Source organism: Juglans regia, chromosome 9 (genome assembly GCF_001411555.2).
Source record: "Juglans regia cultivar Chandler chromosome 9, Walnut 2.0, whole genome shotgun sequence".
NCBI classification, from domain to species: Eukaryota; Viridiplantae; Streptophyta; class Magnoliopsida; order Fagales; family Juglandaceae; genus Juglans; species Juglans regia.
Window position 1 is genome coordinate 3448615 of NC_049909.1, and position 23777 is coordinate 3472391.

The following is a 23777-nucleotide window of genomic DNA, read 5'->3' on the forward strand; positions in this document are numbered from 1 at the left end:
GTATTGGATATTTTTATAAAAGTCTTGAATTGTTGAATGACTAAAATATTGATGCTTGCACTGAAAAGTTTTATTTGAAGGTTGGAGGTGAAGTTTGGTTTGGGTTATGTTTTAATCATTGGAGTTGCTGTTGTTGGTTTTGGACATAATATGGTTGGTTTGGTGTTAATAAAAGGTGGCTGCGTTGGGTTTTTAAATGCGAATGGTTTGAGGAGGGAGATGTTCGGGTTTAATTGTTATGATAGTTATCGAGTTACGAAATGACTGTTTTGATTTATTACTCAATAAATAGTAGTTTACTGTATTGGTTTATTAAATTTTCTGTATATGTTTTGTTTAGGTGGTGTCACTACTAGAGTTCCGAATCAAGGTGTTGATAATACACGAAAGTCAAGTAAGCGGGGTTCATATACTAGTTTTGCATAAAAGAAATAAAATGAGGTTGACCTTGAAATTAAGCATGTTTGTTTTTTTGAAAAGAAATGATCTGAAAACAACCACAGATGTTTATTCTGCATATGCATAAATTCAATATAAGAGAAAGTGTCATGACTGGTGTAAACATAAGCTAGTTTTGTGCACTTTGTTTTTGAACTATGCAAAAGAGCGAATATGAAAATCTAAAAGTTTTGTTATGAACAAATGAAAATATTCTGATTCTGTTTATCTCGAACATGTGAAGTGATCTAAAGCTATTAAGTATTTTGTTTTGATATGATGTGTCATCTTAAAACCTTGGCATAAAGTTCTGATTATGTATATGATTGTGATCTGATTCTGATGATATCTGTTCTGTTTTCTGTTAAGGCCCAGCCACGGGTATAATGGTGGTTTATAACCCTACCATGGGGGTAAAACATGGAATATGGCCTAGCTACTGGTATAATGGTGGCTTATAACCCTACCACAAGGGTTAAACATGGTATTTGTCCCGATGTGATGCTAAGAGATGATATGATTATAATGTTTCAGTTTGGAAATGCCAATGGATTTTCTTTTTGGGAATAAGTTTATTTTTCTGGAAATTTTGCTCTAAAGTTTTTGTACCAAGTTTCGTTTATGCATTACGAAAGAAAATGTTTTGTTTTGCTTATCAAATGTTATAAATGCTCATGTTTACATACTAGTATATGCTCTCTGCTTGATGAGTTGTTGATAATTTACCCGTTTAATCTTCATAATATTTCAGATGACATTAATGGTTCAGCTGAGGATCAGTATTTGAGTTTGTGGAGAAGATTAGCAGTGAATTGTTGTTGGGTATCTCGTGGTAGTAGTGCTAATGTTGGAAGTTATTTATATTTTCTCTTAAGTTGGCTTCAATGGATTTAGACGGTTTATGGAGACTTACGTCAATGTTATCTTATTTCTAGTTTGTAATTTGAGACATGAAGAAGAGTTGATATTTTAGTTGGGTTGTTGGATTGAAAATTGGATAAATGAGTTTATATGGTTTACTAATTTGAAGTATTTACGTTTGATTTGAAGTTTTGGAAATATATATATTATTGAATTTGGAAGTACTTTAGCTTGTTAGAGTTGATTATCAGGTTGTATGAGTTAACTCTCCGGATCCTCGGAGACGGGGCGTTACAGTTGGTATCAGATACATGTTTGAATTCTGCATACTATAAACCTTGGAGGTTTAGATTTCCGTGGGTTCATAAGACACTACAAGAAATCAGGGTTTTCTCGGCGATTTTTAAAGCGTTGCAATGAAAATCTCTGGAACAAATTATTTTTCCCATTGATTTTCAAATCGTCACATAATCTAACATGTTTAGTCAATGCTCGTACACTGGGATCCATGATTTACTTTATTGTGGCGCTTTGGTTTGAAATTTCGACGATTTAGCTCGCTGTAAAAGAGAAAAACGTTTTGCAGCGCTGTGATTTCCGTCAATGTATTGTGTGGGGCAGGAAATCACCAAAGTCTTTTATTTTCCCCCCATGATATCTTCCCCCAACAGTACCCTTCTGCAATTCGACGAACCCGGCCATTAGACTCAAGCTTCCCTCCACCTGCAAACCACCCTTCCCAGCTATTATGCACAGCGTCACCTCCTCCATTAGACTCGACCTTCCCTTCACCTGCAAATCCACCCTTCCCAGTGTTTTGACTATCCCATTTTCCGAACGATTCTCCCTTCTGTAACTTCTTCTTCTTCTCCATTTCCGATCTCTCCACATGCACATTAAGCAAAATTCACTCAAAAAACGTTGCTACACGGCTGTCTCTTCCACCCAAAACCACCACTAATAGCAGAGATTCCACCAATTTGGCGATTGCGGATGATTTTGAACATTTCTAAGTTGTCGTTCGGCATCAAGCAAGACCCTTTCCCTGGTGGCAAAGGGTTATCCAACTCGCCTCCTCCCCGTCCTCTCCTCCACTCAGTTGCAGTTGATTAATGTTGGTAAGTTAGTCTTTTTTTGGCTTGTGTGTTCTTAAGGATTCTGTTTACTCTAACACAAAATTAGTATCCATTTTGTACACTTTACTGAAGTTGGGAATGGCAAGTAGTCTAGTCTGTGTCGTGTAAACAGGGGTGGTTTGCTCTTCCAATTTATGCATAAATTGAAAATGTGTTTGTATACGTATAATGTAACTGTGGCCATATAATGTATTTAAAAAAAAAAAAAAAGACAATCCTATGTTAGACTAACTAATAAACAAATGGTAATGATTTTGGAATCGATAGCATGGGGGAATTCAAAGTTGGATCAATGGTGGCGCTTAACTCATTGGACTACAGATTGGAACCCAATCCTTTTCTTTAAGACAGGGTAATTTGTCTACCCACTAACTTGAATGGAATGCCTTCACAGCTCAAATTATTTGTTGTTCATGTTAAAATTTTTATCATGTGATGTTCCCCATTGGGCGTGAGAAAGTACTTCTTGGAATGTTAAAACGGTTGCTTTCCTTTATAATATCTTTGAAACATTAGTGCCTCATGATCATATCTTCGATTGAGTTGTTATCTACAGAAAAAATAGCTAGTTCTCATCACATGATGTGCAAGAGAAAATTCCTCTGGTTTTTTACATGCTCATGTAATCCTCCTTTTGTAGTAGCGATCAAAGTTAACAAGCTGATGCACACTTTCATGCAGTTGGCTGCATGATATATAAGCTTGATATCTTGGCTAGCTCATAGCTAGGCTCCAAGAGTAAGTTGATAATCGTTCCATTGAATGTAAAGAACAGCAAGATTATCTGTGTTTTGTTCAATTACTTATTCACCCTCTACAATCTTGTGCTGGAAGTTTTAACATGTAGTTTTTGGAACCAAAGTACACATAAAGTGAAGAACCTTATATTAATTGCTACTACATCACCATGATGAACAAAGAAATAATGAGGTAGTGCAGCATGCATAAGAGATCATCGACAACTGTTGATGTTGATCTAGGCAGCCTCTAGGATGTGGTCACAAACTTGGATCAACGTCCCTTATAATATTTATTTTGTATACTGTTTGGAGACTAGTGTTTTCTTTTGGTGATACTTGGATATCTAACTGCTAGAGCCTAGGCTCCAGATTGATGCACATTCTCAGCTTATTGGACTTAATCCTTGCCACTGCATGTAAAACTTGATCATGTGCTGTCCAGGAAGGCGAAAATATTCCATTGTACCCATGAAAAATATAAGTCTTGTAGATGCAAGCTGGATTTGTCAACCATCTTGATGAGTTGATGATATTCGAGGAATATATATACATACAATTCTTCTAGGGACAGTCGGGCCGTGCAAACGTTGGGCAGTCGGCCATGCCACGTACATTAAAAAAAAAGAAAAAAAAAAGAGCGTCTTCAGTCTTAGCAAGGTTTGGGGGAGGGATGTTCTCTTCCTAATTTTCTTTTCTTTTTCTCTCCACCCCCTCCTTTGCCATGGAAATCAAATGCAAGGTTCTCATGTTCCAACCCACAGCGATGTAGTCCCGATTTTGTAAGATACATATAGAGGAGGTCATGCTTTTGTCTGATATCTAGGCCAGTAGGTTGTGTGAATTTGTCGACAAGAAAAAAAAGTGTCTTGGTTTTGTTTGATTTGTTTTGTGCTGTGTTGCCTGGGATTTTAAGCTCTCTATGTTTGTGTGGTGGCTTCTTGGAGAATGGAAAATGAAGAAGACAAGAGCAATGACTTCTATGCAGTCTTGGGGTTGAAAAAGGAATGCACTGTCTCAAAGCTCAGGAATGAAACTTGCGTTGGTTAGCATTGGAAACCTTTTTTCCTTATCCACTTTTTGTTAACAATTCAACCAAATGGATCTTCTTTAAATCCTTAAACATGCCCTATAATATCTCTGCTGGAGCTTAATTTCTGAAATGAACATCTGGGTTCCTTTCGGACCCTTGAAAAAAGTGATATTTTTGTCATGGTTTTGCAACGTAAAGAGGACTTTGTTTACGGGCTTTCCTGAGAAAATAAAAAAAAAAGAAAAAGGCTTGGAATTGGAAATGGTAAACTTTACTGGTATTTGGGAAAATTTCGAGAAACTTTCATTCTTAATTTGTTTGTTGGGCTAGAGATGGCACCAAATCGTTGCTCCCCTAAGATGAATTTTGGGAAGAATAACTTGGAGGGTACCTCTGGCTTTGACGCCAACTTTCAGAGCTTTTGTTTTGGGACAGGGGGAACACCAACAAGATGCCATCGTTGCTGTGGTTGTGGATGATTTGGATGATGAATGATTTGGGGAAGATGAAGGAGGGAGGAGAATGGGGAAGACGAGGGAGAGGAGACTGGGTGCCAAAACGAGTCGTTTCATCCAAGCCCAAAACGAACCGTTTCATTTTCCACCTAGGCATCGTTTGCGCGGCTATGCATGCCGCTTGTATCTAGCATTTTTCATATACATATACATATGTATTTATATATATATATATAGAGGGTTATGATACTCATCATTTCACTTATTTTTCTTTTTTTTTTAAATTATTTTTTGGTTTTATTACTCCTAAACTAATTGATTTCATTTACTCATCATCCATACAATCACGCATTTGGTAAAGAAATTCAATCAAAAATTAAAATCATGTGTGGTACTGTGTACATGGTCATGTGGGCTGTATGATGAGTATAATTTTTCATATATTATATATATATATGGATGTATGTATATATCAACCAGCATATACATACAATATTTTGTTTGTTTTCCCTTTGATTGTTTTTTATTTTTTTAGAAAATTATCTGTATTCGAATAAGGTAAACAGATCTTGAATTGTGTCTTCTAGTTAGATTTTATCATCATTTATATTTGAAAACTGTTATATACTACATTAGAGATTTTATTAGTTCTATTATATATATAGAAATCGTATGACACTACCATAACCCTTACATCCACTTGTAGAAAAAAACTCATCGATTAATGGAGAGACTCAGTCATTAATTAACATGAGTAAATTAACATGAGTACGGTATGAGAGTGAGGTATATTAATTGTTTTGCGTATATATATATATATATATATATATTAATTAACTGATCTATATTTCTTGCTAACTAGGCTAATTAATATTACTAGTTGGCCGAATTTAGTTTTCATGGTTAGGTTGTTCATAGAAATTGAAAACATACAAATTGCAGTCCATAATTAAACTATAAAAATATCTTAACAATCTCTTGAAGTCTCTTACTATATGCTGGTTGGACAAGCATATATATCCGAACACCAAAATTGTTCTCTTTCCAATCTTTAATATTGGTCTCTATATATATATGTTTCTGGTATTAATATTAGATTCTGTGAAATATTTCATGGCATTTTCTTTATGCAGTCTTTTTTATTTCTTACAATTAGTTGTTTCCTAAACAAATGCTAATGTGTGTATACTTAGGAAAATTTGTTGAGGATGATGTGCCATTTATAGTTGGAGCTTTCTGTGCAACTGTCTTCTAAAAGATCTTATTAAAGAGGCAGGGAGCCCTTTTGAGGACTGTTTATGTCTGAGGAATAATAGGCATTTGTTTGACTCAATTCTGTTTTGCTCATCTCGGCCAAGTCTAGTTGTTGTAGCATATGGCTTCTTTTACATGTATACGTTACTTTAATGTAATGACTTAGTGTTAAAACTTGGTTTTCTTAATTTCTGGAAAAGAAGCATACCGAGTACTAAATACGTCTTACTTTGTATTGCTAAGTTGTAATACACAAGAGGAACACATAATGCAACGATGACTCATAATTTTCCTCAAATATTGATAGCGTTTTTGTTAATTGTGGTTTGATTCAAGTTAATATTATCTTGTCGTGGTATTATGGTGTGTAGATTAGACAGTGATGATATGTTTCAAACTTTGCCAAGTATTATGGACATATTGCAGTTTTTAGATGTTTAGTAATGGATGATGAGTAACAAAATATGTGTATTATTAGCTTCATAACCTTGCAGTAGCATTATTGAAGTTGTGCCTAATTTATTTCCCTCAATTGCAATCTGTAGTCTAGCTTATATATTACTCCAGATTTTTTCCCAGCGATTGCCAACTCAATAATAAATTCACCACTATTATAATCATTTTTCTTATTGGTCAAAGCGGATCACTTCAAAATGACCATATTGTTTGATGTTTCTGCTACCGCCTCCCATTATAGTTTTGATCAAGGCAGGGATAAGGCGTCCATGATAAGACATTCATGGAAAAATTATATCTACAAGTCATTAAACAACACTGAAATTAAACAAGCATCCAGGTCAAAAACTTTTCATTCCTTTCCTCAACCCCCCTCTTTTTGCCCAAGTACTGTGTTCACAAGTTATTGTTCATATGAGCATTAATTTTCCTAGATGCCATAATATTTAGTATAAAAGTAACGTTAATATTCAAGCATACCATCTACATGCTTCCATAACCTCCAAAATAGTTCCAACTCTTGTGTAGGTGGACCATCTAGCAAATAGGCTTTATATGCACCTTCTTTATGCCCTATGTTTAACATTATGACATATATTTTCTATAGCACTTCACAATCAACTATTCACCACTACCTTCATCACTTCACAACAATCTTCATGACAACCCCGGTTAGTATCGTTTTCTCCATCTTCTCTTGTTCTCCACAGGCAAGTAACTTCCACTCGGCTGTACACTTTTGCTCACTAATGCACTTTCTCAAATTCATTACTCGTCCTCCATATAACTAAATTGAACTTATCCTTTTGGCTAATATGTTGTTTTCAACATTTTTAGTTGGACAAAAGCTGGATGAACTTGACCGATAGATTTCGTTCGCCTACATATGCCGAGAGGGTTAACACTTTGATCACCCTAGCACGAAACCATTCCCGGGGAATTGGTCACATTAGGTGTCCATGCCGTGAATGCCGTAATATGTTCTTCTTGCCTATATTTGAAGTGGAGACTCACTTGTTTATTAAAGGGATCAATCCAAATTATACCCATTGGATATTTCATAGGGAGGAGGAAACACGGAGTTTCAATGACGACGAAGACGATAGTGTTGACGATTATGTCGACCAGTACATTGATGACATAGACCATATGTTAGATGACATCCGGTCAGGCACATTCGTTGATGTTCCCCAAGATCATGGCAATCCATTGCCAACTGGTGGATCAATACCAGATCCCTCCCCAAGTTCATCTTTCGGCCAATTACTAGAGGATGCCAGATGTCCATTTTTTCCTGGCTGTACAAAATTCTCAAAACTGTCATTCATTGTGAAGTTGTTACACATTAAGACACTCGGTGGGTGGTCAATAAAGTCGTTTGATATGCTACTTAACTTGTTGCAGTCTCCCTTTCCTCATGCTGAATTGCCAGAGTCATATGAGAAGTCAAGATCATTGGAGCGGAGTTTGGGTCTCAACTACCACAAAATTCATGCATGTCCCAATGACTGCATCTTGTTTTGGAAGGAAAATGCTGATATTAATGAATGTCCTATCTGTAAGGCTTCAAGGTGGGTACCTAATACTCATAGGGCACATCTTATCCCTCAAAAAGTGTTACGACATTTTCCTTTAAAGCCAAGATTACAACATTTCTTTATGTCTACAAAGATAGCAGGTGATATGAGATGGCATAAGGAACAACGGCCAACTAACGAGGCTAGTATGAGACATCCTGCAGACTCAGAGTCTTGGAAGAGATTTGATGAAGAACATAGTTGGTTCGCTCAGGATGCTCGCAATGTAAGGCTTGGGATGGCAAGTGATGGTTTCAATCCTTTCAACAATATGGCTAAATCGTATAGCATTTGGCCATTAATTCTAGTCCCGTATAACTTGCCGCCGTGGTTGTGCATGAAAGATCAGTTCGTCATGACATCCCTCATTATTCCTGGGCCAAAATCTCCAGGTAATGACAACGATGTTTACTTGCAACCGTTAGTCGATGAACTGCTTGAATTTTGGGAACATGAGGGTACCTACGTATGATGCCTCCACAAAGGAAACGTTCATGTTGCATGCTGCTTTAATGTGGACAATCAGTGACTTCCCCGCGTATGGGAATCTTTCTGGCTGGTCAACAAAAGGAAAATTGGCATGTCCATCTTGTAATGAGGGCACAGACTTCAATTGGTTGAAGTATAGTCGAAAACATTGTTATATGGGACATCATCGTTTCTTGCCACTAGATCACATGTGGAGAATGAGAAAACATTTGTTCAATGGTAAAAAAGATCATCGCACACCACCAAAGGTTTTAGAAGGAGTTGATATTTTAGCTCAACTATGAATGCTTGGGGATGTACAATTTGGTAAATCTCGTCAAAAGAGAAAACGCACTGCTGAAGAGTTAAACTAGACAAAGTATAGCATTTTCTTCAAGCTACCGTATTGGGTAACCCTGCGTCTTCAACATAATCTAGATGTCATGCATATTGAGAAGAATATTTCTGATTACATCTTGTGCACTTTAATGAACATTCCTGGAAAAACTAAGGATAATATCAATTCTCGACATGACTTGGAGATTTTGGGCTTAAGAAAAGAATTACACTTGAAGCTTGAAGGTGAACGTGTTACAATGCCACATACATTGTACACATTACACGATGATGAAATGAATAAATTTTGTGAATGGTTGGCTGATGTGAAATATCTCGCATTGTGTTTCTATACGTGATTGCAAAATCTCAGGATTGAAAAGCCACGACTGTCATGTTTTTCTGCAAAGACTACTTCCTATTGCTGTTGGGGGGTACTTACAAACTGATATTGCCTCAGCCTTGATTGAACTAAGCACTTTCTTCAAGGAGTTGTGTGCCCGAACTTTGGATGTTAACCGCCTATCACTGCTCCAAACTGAGGTCGTCGCAATTCTATACAAATTGGAGATGATATTTCCCCCTTCTTTTTTCGATGTCATGGTCCACCTAGCTGTCCACTTACCTCGTGAGGCCATACTTGGGGGTCCAGTACAATACAAGTGGATGTATCCATTTGAGAGGTATCTCGGCAAGTTCAAGCAGTATGTTAAGAATAAAGCCCGCCAAGAAGTCTCAATAGCCGAAGCCTACATTCATATCGAATGCCTGACTTTTTGCTCAATGCATCTCCAAGATATTGAGACGAAGTTTACTCGAATGGACCACAATATTGATGGTGGAGAAATAGAGAATATAGATGGATTCAAGATTTTCAACCAGAAAGTTCGGCCCATGGGTATGGCTTCGAACTTTGCAATTATCAAATAAACTCCTTACGGAAGCCACCTGGTATGTCCTCAACAATTGTGATGAGATTGAACCTTACCTAAAGTAAGCATCATTATCTATGATATTCAAACTCATTTTCTTATGGCTTTTTGGGGACAACCCATTTATGTTGTATGTCCAACACGTAAGTTACGTATATTGTTTTTGTTACTTTATGTTCTCCAAATGCAGGGAGCACTACGAGAAATGTAGTGTGCATACTCCAAATTGTATCGATCGAACACATCAAACTGAGTTTCCAACTTGGTTCAAGAAATGTGTAAGCTAGCTTGCTCCCTTCTTAGTTAGTTGAACCTAATCATTTTCGACTAAGTTGAAGAACTATAAGTGATGACCTTCCAACAATATTGTTGTAGGTTCAAGATCAACGTATCACCAACCCACTTGATGTGACCGCTAATCTGTATCCGTTTGCTTGCGGTCCTGAGCGGTGGGTCACATCTTATGCTGCTTGCATTATAAATGGCAAAAGGTTCTATACGAAACAACGTGAACTTTGGCGGCGTACACAAAATTCAGGGGTGTTCGTAACTGGTGACGAAAGTACTAATAATGTTGACTTCTACGGTGTTATTAATGATATCGTGGAGTTACACTACATGGGGAGGTGGCAGGTGCGAGGGGTATGAGTTGATAACCATATGACCAGTATCAACATGGACAGGACTTGGTATAAGGATGAACCATTTGTGTTGGCATGCCAGGCATCCCAGTGTTTTTATATTAGAGATATACGGGCGAAAGGGAGATGGTTTGTGGTGCAGAAGTACGTGAATAGGAATGTATATGACATTCCTACGGTGCCGAAGGTGTTAGAAGATATTGATGACGAATCAAGTGATGACGATGCCTATCAAGAAGATGAGTCATCATATGACTATGCACCATTTTCGTGTGATGCATGTCCAGTGTCAACTCCACTAAATAGAAATGATATAGAACCTATCCACATTGATGCACGAGAAGTCACTGATCCAGCTTCCAAAAACATAAATTCATCCAACTTCATTGATGATGGCATCATTGCTTCTGGTTCAGGGGATGCTTATGCCAATGGAGAATATTCAGATGAGGAGGACTTAGACACAGACGACGTGTCTGTGTCTGAATAGACAACCAGCCGAGTATTATATGCACCGAAGACACTTAGTGTACCTGTTTGTAACTTGTAAGGATCCAATATAAAGTACGAAGAATTACCCATATGTTCCTTTAAACTACGTAGTCACAACATGTTATTAATGTACATTCGGATCAAGTAATGTATCACATGTTTTAATAAATATTGTTTTGAAGCTCTCTGGATTCTGAATGCGCACTCGAGGAATAAAGTATAGATGTAATGATAGCTACTTTGAGTCCAACATTGGGCTATGTATTTATAAGTATAGATTCAAGTAGTGGTTAGAAACATTTATAAAGAAGCCTTCTAATGTTTTGTTATCAAGTGAGTTTCACGTTGCATGGATATTATTTATATTTGGCAAAGTGTAAAACAATTAATTAATATATACATATATATATGCAATACCGCTTGGCTTATTTCTTTGTAACCATGGAATGTATGATCTTGATGAGGGGAAGTCACTAATAATTAAGTCAATATTGTGTTTTTCTTACAGTTTTTTTCTTATAACAGGTGTTTTGCTTTTGGGTTCTGTAAGTTAATTGTAATTGATAAATTGAAATTACTGCATCTCAGGTGGGGGCAAAAAGGAGGTGGGTGTTGCATTCGTTGTGTGGTAAAAAAGTTTGACCCTTCCCATCTTCAGTCTGCAAGAAATGAGGAGCATCAACATCCAAGGTAGATGTTTTGACTCAATGTACTTTCTTATAGTTGGTTTCTTGCACTTTTTATTGCATGCTAGTTCACTGCATCCTTTGTGGCAACAAACGAAGACCCTGCCAAGTAAGCATCATATCTCAATCAAGTGGAACATTGAAGGGACTGTTATATAGGTGTATTAACACAAATACACCAATATATCATCTTAGTGGTTTGTAGATATTAGTCGTATAAGAAATGGGTATTAGAGTCTCGTTTTCCTTAATAGCGATCATAAGATTTATTAAAGATATTGGTAAAACATTTAATTCAAATGGAATTTCAGACAAATGCAGGTGATACAAGGGGAGAAAGTTATCGAGGAAAAGGTGCTGGCCGAGGTCCACGTGTGTAACGCCCGTCCTTATGGTGGGACTTTTTCCAAAATATTTTTATAAAAAGGACGACGGGAATTACCGTCCTATATAAAACTTTTCATTTGCATACCCAGGGTGCGAGACTCCACGTTTATAAATAAAATATGCTTTGATAATAAAAGAGGATTACAGCGGAAAACATAAATCTTATAATAAAATGACCTCTCGTACGTTTAAAACTCGTGCCTAGACTTCCGTGCTCTTCCCCATGGGCCGTGTCCGTCCCGATCATGCAGTTCCTGTGGGGGAGAGACATGCATAAAAACTAAAATGAGTTGAAGACTCGTAAGAATTACTTCATACAGTTAAAATATAACATAGGTTTTCACTCATGCATTCATCATTTGTACATACTATTACGTGCGTGTCTACGTGTCTTGTGTGCGTTCACTTGAAAACGTCACTGGACTGGACTTTTCTTTCAAAAGGCTTTCCTTTATTTAAAACGTGTCCCCCGTCAGTGCCTTCATTTCTTCAAGAGCCACTGTACGGGGTTTTTCTCTTTTAAAATGTGGGCATCCTTTTCGTAAAAATGTTTCCCCCGTCAGTGCCTTCATTTCTTAAAGAGTCCGTGCTCTTGTACTCTTGTGCATACATGTGCATTCGTGCGTTCGTGCATGCGTGCATACATCCATTCTTTCTTATCGCTTTCATAGGCCAGTACACACAATTACACCCCGTGTGTTTGTTTGGGTTTAGCGGTCTTCCTTTGGACCCAGATTCCGCCCGTGGCCACGGGTTAGGAACCCCTTTTCATAGGGGGTAGTGCTGGGTGCACTTCCAGCACTACTTACCTGGCATTGCAATCTGCCCATTCATCGGTACCCTTTCATTCATGTCATGTGGTCGTTACATGTCTTCATACATTCATGCTTTCATTTCTTTCTTTCTTGCTTTTCATTCATTCGTTCATGTCAGCTCGAAAGAGCTGAAGCTTTCGTTCAGTTTGTTCTTTCATTTAACAGTCCTTTCTTTTTATGAGAAAACATTTCTTTTCGTGAGAAAATATCGTTTGGGGCGTAAGCCCGAAAATGGTCTTTTCATCTTTCAGTTCATTTCAGTTCTATCCTCTCTTTAACAGTTCATTCATGGAAAACTTCGTTTAAGAACATACATGGGCTTAAACGTCAGGTTTCGTGGCATCCATAAGCGTCACCTTGAACGTCGTCAATCATGGCATCCACGAGCATTACCTCGTGGTGCACATGAGAGCGTCAGTTCGTAGGATTCACAAAACATCAGTTGTCATGCCTTTCATGCATCTTCATCAGTTTATAAATTTTCTTAGAAAATACATACAATAGATATAACGTATAGTCATCCATTCACATATGTACAATTAATATTTTGGTTGCGTAAACAGGGGCTGCCAAAAAGGGGCCGTACATATTTATACCTTTGAACACTTAGCATTTTCTTTCTTAAAACGTCTTTAGTCTTTTCATGAGCATCTTAAAGGAAAAGCATTTCTTGTATCTTGGAAAACTCTAGAAGAGTATGAGCGTAATACTTACCTGGACTCCATGCTACTTGCATGTCATTTAGTCCATTCATGTGCTTGTCAGATGGCAACCTACATGCATACACATAACCTTAGCATCATTCTCTATCTAATGCATAAGTAACTTAAGCTATAAATAGAACTACGCTACACTTAGAACACTCTCCTTCTATCCGTGCACTTACGTGCCCTTCACTATGTTAAACCCTTCGGGGACCACTTACGGTCACCACAACTTCCAATTCAAAGTCTTGCCTCGAGTGCTCATCCACTAAGGTGAATCCATTATTCACCTTAGGATTAAGACACTAAGACATTCGTCTTACTCTTCTTACAACCACATTCGATGCATGATTCCGACCGATGGAATCACACATCTCAATCCTAACGATGCATCCGTCACTACCTTCATGCATCTTAGCCCACACTAAATCCTCATTCCCATCCATACAAGACACATGGCTCTAAACCAACTCTTAGGCTTAAGCACTGTGTAACTATGCTCATGACAGACCATATTACACAGGTACCTTACCCCTTTATCACCTAAGATCAACATATATAACACATTGATCACCTGCTCGTAGGGACAAGGGTCATACTCCGATACCAATCTTTTCTTAACCCGGCTAGCATAACTCTTCACGCTACCCGTCCCTTTTGACAGTTCATCCCAACAATTAACACGATAAGACTCCATTCATAACTATGTTTCATGTCACGTTATATAGCTCAGAATTAACCCCAAGCTACACCGTGACTTTGTCGCGTTACCCAACACTGCTATGTCAATTCCTGACTCATCACGAGTACGGTTCCTCACGTACTCCCATCACATCGTGACATCTCATCACGTTTCCATTACGACATTCCTACACTTTAATACTTCACCCATCATAAGCATGACTTCTAATAACCACGTCACTTCGTGACATTGTCCAGTCATGCTTCCACTGCGTACTCTTACACTTATTCCACTACTTCACCCATCACAAGCACGACTGTCAGTAGTCATGTCACTTCATGACATTCTCCAGTCATGCTTCCGCTGCGCACTCTTATACTTGTTCTGATACTTCACACATACTTCTAGCCATAAGTCCATCGCAGTAACACTTGTCACCTCAGACTAAAGGCTACGCCATAACTACTTCGAGATATTGTTCCATAGTTTCCGACACTATCCATCACATTCCATGCCCATCAAACACATAACCATCCTTATCTCTACGACACGCCATACGGAGTGTTGCTGCCACATGGAGTACATTCCACGTATACTCCCCTCATACATACCACATCACCACTATGGCATACTTGCCATATGGTACATCACTCCATCACATGGAGTACGTTCCACTCGTACTCCCTTTACATACGCTCCATCACTACTATGGCATACCCGCCATATGGTGCATCACCATATCACATGGAGTACACTCCTCGTATACTCCCTTCATACACACTACAACACATCACCATCATGGCATGCTCGCCATATGGTACATCACTCCATCACATGGAGTACGTTCCACTCGTACTCCCTTTACATACGCTCCATCACTACTATGGCATACCCGCCATATGGTGCATCACCATATCACATGGAGTACACTCCTCGTATACTCCCTTCATACACACTACAACACATCACCATCATGGCATGCTCGCCATATGGTACATCACTCCATCACATGGAGTATGTTCCACTCGTACTCCCTTTACATACGCTCCATCACCACTATGGCATACCCGCCATATGGTGCATCACCATATCACATGGAGTACACTCCTCGTACACTCCCTTCATATACACTACAACACATCACCATCATGGCATCCCTGCCATATGGTGCATCACTCCACCACATAGAGTACATACCACATGTACTCCCCACATACATACCACATCACCACTGTGGCATACACGCCATATGGTGCATCTCATCATCTCATGGAGTACATTCCATTTGTACTCCCTACATATACAACATGCCACATCACCATTATGGCATACATGCCATATAGTGCATCGTCCACCACATAGAGTACATTCCACATGTACTCCTCTTACACGCACTACGCCACTGAGTACACTCCACTTGTACTCATCCCGTTCCATAATACGCCAAGAGGGTATATTTTATATATACTCTCCTTATCTCACATTACGCCACATATAAAGTACACACAGCGTGTACTATTCCCATTCCACATGCCACATCACCATTATGGCATATCCGCCACATGGTGCATTACTCCACCATATGGAGTACATTCCACATGTACTCCTCTTACATGCACTACGCCACTGAGTACACTCCACTTGTACTCATCCCATTCCACAATACGCCAGAAGGGTATATTTTACATATACTCTCCTTATCTTACATTACGCCACACATAAAGTACACACAGCGTGTACTATTCTCATTTCACATGCCACATCACCATTATGGCATATCCGCCACATGGTGCATTACTCCACCACATAGAGTCCACGTGTACTCCTCACATATACTATACCCCACACAGAGTACACCCATTGTGTACTCCCTTCATACACACCATGGCACATCACCATTATGGCGTACCCGCCATATGGTGCATCTCACCATCACATGGAGTACAATCTATTTGTACTCCCTACATATACAACATGCCACATGCACACAGAGTACACTCAGTGTGTACTGTATCCATTCTGCATACACCACGCCACCATTACAGCACATATTCCCCAATCACACTACACAGCACACTTCCCAATTATGCCCAACACATCACAACACACTACACGGCACAATGCACCTCCATACAACACCACATCACGATATCACAACTCCATTAATACTAACAGCACAGTCCACAACCTAGTCAACTAATTAATATCTAACATAATTACGAGGGATAGAGGGTTATACCATCGACGGGATAACCCGTGCATTGCTCGTTGACGGTCATAGCCGATGATGTCGGAAGAGTCGTACGTGGCGGCTAACTCACGTACGGTGACTGTTTAGGCGTTTGGATAGTTAGGTGTGGTCTTGGAAGGGCTCGTGATGGCCTTGTGATGATGGCAAGGGGCATAACACGGTGAATCTAGCTGTGTACAGTGGCGGTCAATCACCGCAGTGACTGTCCATCACGTGCAGTGGTTACCTACCACATGAAGTGATGGTTTGGACCTAGGGCTTGGCTAAGGGAGGTCCGGTGAATGTCGTGGTGGCGTCAAGGTGGCGCCACGGTGGCTCACGGTGGCGGATCTGGCCATACCGTGGAGGAGAAGCCGTGAGAGAGAGTGTGCTCTCGTGGGTGGCAGATCGGGGCCATGGGAGGTTGGGTTGGCTTGGTGGCGGCCTGAGGAGGTTGATGGCGGTGGTTACCCACCGTGGGTGGCGGTGTACGGTGGTGCACGGTGTGCAACCCGTGCGTGCATGAGGGGAAGACCAGTGTGGTGGAGAGAGGCTATGGGCCTTGGGTCACGCGGAGGAAGAAGGGAGAGGAAGAGGGAAGCGCATGGAGGCGCTTGGTGTTCGTGGGTGCCGCGCACGGTGGCACGCGGTGAGGAAATGGGTTAAAGACCCATTTCGGGTACTTGCCATGGAAAGATGGCCAGTGGGAGGGGAGGTCACCGTGGGAGCGGTGGAGCCATTGGGGGGCCCACGGCGGCGCAGTGGCCTTGAGCCCGTTCGGGCTTCACACTTCCAAGGGAGAGGAAGAGAGAGCGTGAGAGGGAGAGGCTGGCATGGATGGACTCACCGGAGGGAGAGGAGGCCAATGGTGCCGGCGATGAGGGCTGGTGGCGCACAGCGGCGCCGGGCTGAGGCCTTAAGCCGTTCGGCGTGGGTGGATCGCGTACTGCGTACGCCGAATGAGAGAGGGAGGAGAGAGAGGGTTACGGGGAAATGAGAGGGAAAAGAGAGGGGTCTGGGTATTTAACCCAGTCCTTTCGTCTGGGAATCTACACAACGATCTAACAACGAGGAATTAAAACACTAATTTGAAAATGCGTAAACGTTAACTTAATTAGAAGCACTTAGAGGAATTAAGGTAAATATTATTTTAAACTAATTTTAATTTATAAAATAATATTCTTCATCATTAATAAAATGATGAAGTCTCACTTAACATATTTAAAAAGGTTAAACCATTTAATTAATAAAAGTTCTCAACATAATTTAAATCTCATAATATCTTAAATAATTGAAATCATTTTAATAAAAATATTAAAATGATTTTCGGCAATTATAATATTTTTGGAGCTCTTCAATAATATTATGATTGTCGTATTTAAGATCAAATCTTAATTCAACAATGATGGAAATACTCCTTATAAATATTTCCAGCATATTTAAAACAATGGGCGTGCCCTAGAAGTCACACAATATCTTTCGAGACATGCCATCATGGTTCGGCACTCATAACGCGGCTCGCAGTCGCTAGTGAGAAAGGTAGATGATCACATAATCTCTGCCTTCGGGATTTGCTTACGTCATCAAGATGAAACATACGTCAGAAAGAGAGAAGCGTACGTAAGAAGGAGCTGGGTATTACAACGTGCCAGACGATTTGTCCCATATTCATGTAGAGCTCGTCGACCACGTGGCTGTCGTATCAATTCATACCATAGCCCTTCAGACACGGATCAGTCAGGCTCGGATGACTCAACGCAGCCTCCTAGTTAGCCATGGGAGCCTCCATGTCCCATTCCTCAGCCCCCACCCGAGGCCAATAGAGAATCCTCACCCGTAAGAGAACCAGAACTGAATGGAGAAGATATCGGTACGGTCGTCATTAAACTGTTGTTTCAATAATTATTGTTGTCGAACTATATATGTCACTGCTCCAAAGATTAAATATGACATACGATCGTAGTCAAATACTGTTATGTTGAAATACAGATGCAACCGCCCCCACGGTGCCTACAGCTACTCAGGAACAGCCCAAACGTAGGGGTGGGCCTACTAAGTGTACCGAGTTTGAGAAGTTGAGAAAGCACGGAAAAGTGCTTTTGAAGATTAATGACGGCAAGACGGCACGGTGTTGTCAGAACGCACCCATGTTCACAACACGGGTAACACAAATAGTTAAACAGCACTGCGACATGAGTTATGCGAGATGGACTGATGTGCCGCAAGCTCAAAAGGATGAGTTGATTGAACGTGTTCTAGTCAGACAGTTATTTCATTTCGAGGGTAAGGAAGTGGGCGTAGAATAATCGCTGATGTTAACGTGATGTTCATTCTTGTAAGGTGACTTTGTGTTGGATTGGGATCTGGCGAATCATAGATTGACAGTCTTAAAGCAGCTACGTAAGAGGTTCAATGCATTCCATCATGAATTACACAAAAAATATTTCTCATACGAAAGTCACGCAGAAGCAGTAGGTTTTAGGGGTAGCATGGTTGACCCCATTGTTTGGGGTAAGCTGTGTGCGAGATGGGGAAGTGAAGACTACAAGGTATATATATTGGTTATTCAAAATAAAAAATAGGGGAAATTTAATAAGTTATGATTTTCCTATCTTATTATGCAAGAACTGGAAAACCTAACATTGGGTTTTAATGGCAGAAAATCTCAAGAAAAAATAAGGAGAATAGAAAGAAGCTAACCAATAACCAGACTACATGCCGCAAATCCTTTGTTAGGATACTGGAGGAGAAGGTATAATATTCAAACTGATTTATGTTGTAACTTGTATGGTCACAACCCATTTTCCATAGAATCATGTTTTTGATTGATCATAGCTAACTATACAAATTCCACACACTTGTAGCGGGCGACAAATGCAACTTTGGTGGAGTTTTATAAGGAGACTCATTGGTGGAAGAAGAACGGTAAATTTGTCACCTCAGCCACTGAAGACACCTATGTGAGTACGATCTTTATGTTAGGCTATTTGCTGATCAAAAGGATGGTCCAATTACTTTATATTAAACAATGATAAATTCACGAGGCATTACAGGACTTAACAATAACCGTGTAAATTTTCCACTTGCAGAAGGAGATGGTTGGCAAACTGGATGAACTAGAGCCTGAATGACGCACCGATGAGGTAGCAGTGAGTGTGTTTAGGGAGGTACTTGGGCATAGACCAGGATATGCCCGAGGGCTGGGGGAGTTGGTCATCCCGGAGTCGACAAGACAACGGGACCGTGAACGAGAAAAAGAGTACCTTGCCTTAATTGAAAAACACAAGAAAGATGCTGACCAGTACAAGAAAGATGCCGACAACTACAAGACGAAGCTTGATGAAATGAGTGATGAATTGCACATACTTCGTGAGAGGCAAAATGAAACTGATAAGATGTTGAGGGATTTCTTCCAACATATGTCGTCTTACATTGAGTCTCTCCAGTCTCGTGGAGAGACTCAATGAGCTACCTTCAAAAATCATGGGAAATGCTTTTTTGTGTATTTTGGGCACTTTTTGGTGGTGGGAGATGGTGGGTGGCGAATATATAAATATAAACATATATATATATATATATATATATATAGTGAAGAGGAAGGTTGTCTACTTTTGCATCGTGGGAGTCATTGGGCAGTTGAGGGAAATTTTGGGATTTACTGTGTGGAAGTTTGGTTACGGCTATTTTGAGTTGTTCCAATTATCTAGAGGGTGTTGGTTAAAGTGGTAAAATATTTTGGGCTTTAAAGAATTGCAGCACGATGAACTTGCCATCAGTGATGAATTATTGTCAGCAAAAGAGATGAAGGTTCTAAAGAAGTGAAGTGGATCTTTTATTTACCCAGAGCATGCATGATATTCTTTGTCATGGACATCACTTGGATCAATGTGTGAGTTTTACTTGTCTAGTATCTTCAATATCTTTTGCATATTCTATTAAGGAGGCACATACTTTTGATAACATTGTTTAGTTTAGATCCTTGTTTCCATAATCAGTATGAGTCATCTGGAGTTCCCTGGAGTGGTTCCTCACACTTTTATTGGTAATCTTCTTTTTCTTCTATGGTTAGGGTTAGTGCTTATTCATTCCGTTAGGGTCAGCATACTAGAGTTTGGGCAGTTTTTTCTAACTACATGAAATAGGAGAATGAAGAGTAAAAATATATTCTTTTCTATGCATATGAAGTGCTGAGCAATTATTAAATTAACTCCTTGCAACACATTTTCATTCTCGTAGGAGCCTTGAAGACGTCCATTTTGGCATTTACAAAGTATATTGGACATGAACGTTGTTGCACTTGCCGCTGCAGACTTGTGGATAGTTTGTAGGTGAGTTATTTGAATACTTGGGCACCCTCATATGATTTTAAAAACAAAGTGTTAGATTGGAGTGAAAGTTGGTTCTGTTGAGTGTTGCATCATTTGTGTAATGAAATTCAAGGATTAACTTCTTTTTTTTTGGTTTTAATCCTTTTAGTTTCAGCACTTCCTTTACGCTTCTTTTTTATCTTATTGTGTGATGCAAATGGTGTAGTACTGTAGGTACAAGTGGTTTTGACTCCAAAATATAAGCTGTGATGAAGACTTGATCTGTTGTAAACTGAACATATTGGTATGTTTTAAGAGATTTTTCTAAAAATCTCTTAAATTTTCTATTTTTTTGCAAATATTAGAAGGCTTATTATTAGTTGTGATTTAAGAGATATTTCTAAAAATCTCTTAAATCATCTAGATGATTTTGATGATTGGCTTATTAGAAGGCTTATTATTAGTTGTGATGTGCACGTACAGCTCCAGAATAGGTAATACAATTTGCTATATTAGTTATGGGACTTGAGCACAAGCACTGATACTCATAGTTAAGAACCAAACTCATTTCTCTCCATAATGGCTTGGTATTTATTGACTTTTGTCTAATAAATATATGGACTCGTTATTGTAAGTAGTTTGCAAGCTGGATGTGACTCTGTTTTTGAGCAGGTTGAAAAGTTAGCTACTCATATATCATGGAGTGGTTGATGGGCCACTTAGGGATTTGATTGACAATCCAAGATGCTGGTATGTTGTGTATTGTATTTCTTCACATTATATAATAGACCACATCTATTATTCCATTAAACGCTCTGCTTGCCTATATTTTTTTTGTATATGTGATGTGCATCCTTGCATTTCTAGCAAATGTGTTTATTATCCTAACATCCTCACATTGGCATGTTGCAACGATCTTGATGATTGGCTGAATATATATTCCTTTAATGCACCAATGTTAAAGAACTTGAAGGAGTTTTCTCCATCTTTGATTGAAAATGTTTCTCTGATTCCATTACTTTAAAATGGGGGACACAAATCTAAGAGCGGGTTATACAAAGTCAGCCTAATTAAAATGTTCAAAACAAAAACTGGAGATTGGCCCATGATGCGGCATATCAATATGCATGCATGTCATGTGAAAAAATCACATGCTTATATTAAGCAAGACGTGCTGGCTTACATATACGGAAGTTTGGATTTTTCATAATTAGAAATATTTATTTTGATTTTGAAAATCTCCAATTGGACTGCATTAGCTCCTTTTAAAAGGTATGTAGAGGGTAGCCCTTATATGTTAAGAATAAAGTTGCTCATATACATCTTATTAAATGATAACCTTACAATATTGATTTTGCAATTAAATCTTAAAAAGATCAAGCAAGTACAATGAAAAGGTTAAAAATTTCATTAAGTAAAAATCAATGTCAGAGTCATATTCAAGAAGTTGTGATTCTGGACTCATATAGGCATTTGAATTCGCTCTCATAAATCCATAAAAAAAAGATAAAAAGTTTTTAGGATTTTAAGAACCCTAAAAGGTTATAGAAAATGCTAAACATACTACAAATTTCACAACAAAAACTTATTAACCCCATGTGATTGGTGAGTCGGTGAAAAATCACCAATATGAATATGGTTTGGGTTTGATTTGCCAAGTTTTGATTGGTGAGACGGTCATATGTAAAACTACAGTAAAACTTTTAGTACATAACGTCTTACTCAAAAATTATTTCATCTTAACGCCACATATATATGGCAAATCAGTGCCTCATGATCAGATCTTCCCTGCATTTTCTACATAAGCCAGGCAGCAGTTTTCTAAAGCTCCATTACTATCTTGGACTTCATGGTAACTTCTCAATACATCAATACAAAAATGAGTAAGTTACAAATAATTTTCCAATATTCACACTTTAAATTGTTTTTTAGTCATCCTAATAATTTGAGGATTTTCTTGAAAGTTAAGTAATATAAGATTATTTTGCTAGATTTTGTCTTTGGAGGTATATATCAGGTTTTTGCTTTATAATAGTTGAATGGAGTGTCAAACTCCAAAATTTGTTGCATTTCCTCAGAAAAAGTCATTTGCATTCAGTCTTCAAGATTCAAGGAGTGGTCGTGGATGTAACGCGTCATTTTCGTTAATGGTGAATGGTGATTCTGAAGTAAACTGCAGCATAACAGGTTTGTACCTGCTTTTATTAAAATTCGTCTCTATATAGCTTGCTTCATTTGTTTATGGTTCCCTTCATAACTGTTTTTTTCTTATTCAAGGATAGGTTTAGTCTTTTGTCTTGTTTGAGTTATTGCAATGACAATAATTTTCCTGTTGTTTATACCTTTTTCTTTAAAGTTTGTGTATAAAAGAGTCTTCTTGGTGCCTTTTTTTTGGCTCATCAATAACTATATTTGGCTTTGATAAAAGTGGCAAAAGAAGTGGAGGTCAAGTGGGACTAGAGGATGGTTTGGCATGGAATTTTAACTTGGTTGTGGTACTGTTTATAAGCCCCAAAATGCAAATCTGGTTGTTGGATATTGGAATTGATTGATGGATTACTCATATTGAGTTTTATGGACATGCTTTCATCACTAACATTTTATTTCCCTCAATTGTCAACACAGTGAATTCACTGCTCCTTTATAACTGCTCTAATGGGGTGTACTGATGCATTTTATCTATAACTGTCAGATTGATGTTTGTCCAAATGGAAATATCAAATATCCCACAAGTATAAGGGCATTGATGCAATCTTGTAAGGAGATGTTCTGCCCACCCCTCATGTCCAGGTGCATATTGTTATATTTGACCAGATACACTACTAAATGTGACGCCCCCAGATTCCGCTTGGGATCGGACAGACATCTGAAGTGTCGGGACATGCAACACAAGGTTACTTGCCTCCGTTCATGACATATAAGATGCAATGTTGCTAACATGCATCTAGCATTATCCAATATTCGCAGCGGATAATAAATTTCTTTCTTTTTTTTTGTTTTTTCTTTAGCAATACCATGCACCAAACTGAAATATCCCAAATACTTAAAACATACATCATACTTAACGACATACTAAACGACTAAGATCACAATGATAGTCCATATGGTTGTGATCAAAAGAGTGCTGGAGATTGAACTCCACAAATACAA

General features: G+C 38.7%; 1 long non-coding RNA gene across 7 annotated transcripts; it reads left to right on the plus strand.

Moving 5' to 3' along the window:
- Positions 1-1967: 1967 nt before the first annotated feature.
- LOC108996619 lies at positions 1968-23513 on the plus strand. 7 transcript variants are annotated; one of them, XR_001997043.2, is made up of 6 exons: positions 1968-2417; positions 11405-11506; positions 20557-20648; positions 21300-21377; positions 22706-22814; positions 23320-23513. It is a non-coding gene; the product is annotated as an uncharacterized LOC108996619 (long non-coding RNA). The 7 variants fall into 7 exon arrangements; XR_004802380.1 differs by lacking the exons at positions 1968-2417; positions 11405-11506 and adding exons at positions 19898-20362; positions 22395-22510; XR_004802378.1 differs by lacking the exons at positions 1968-2417; positions 11405-11506 and adding exons at positions 19899-20362; positions 20854-20931.
- Positions 23514-23777: the final 264 nt, after the last annotated feature.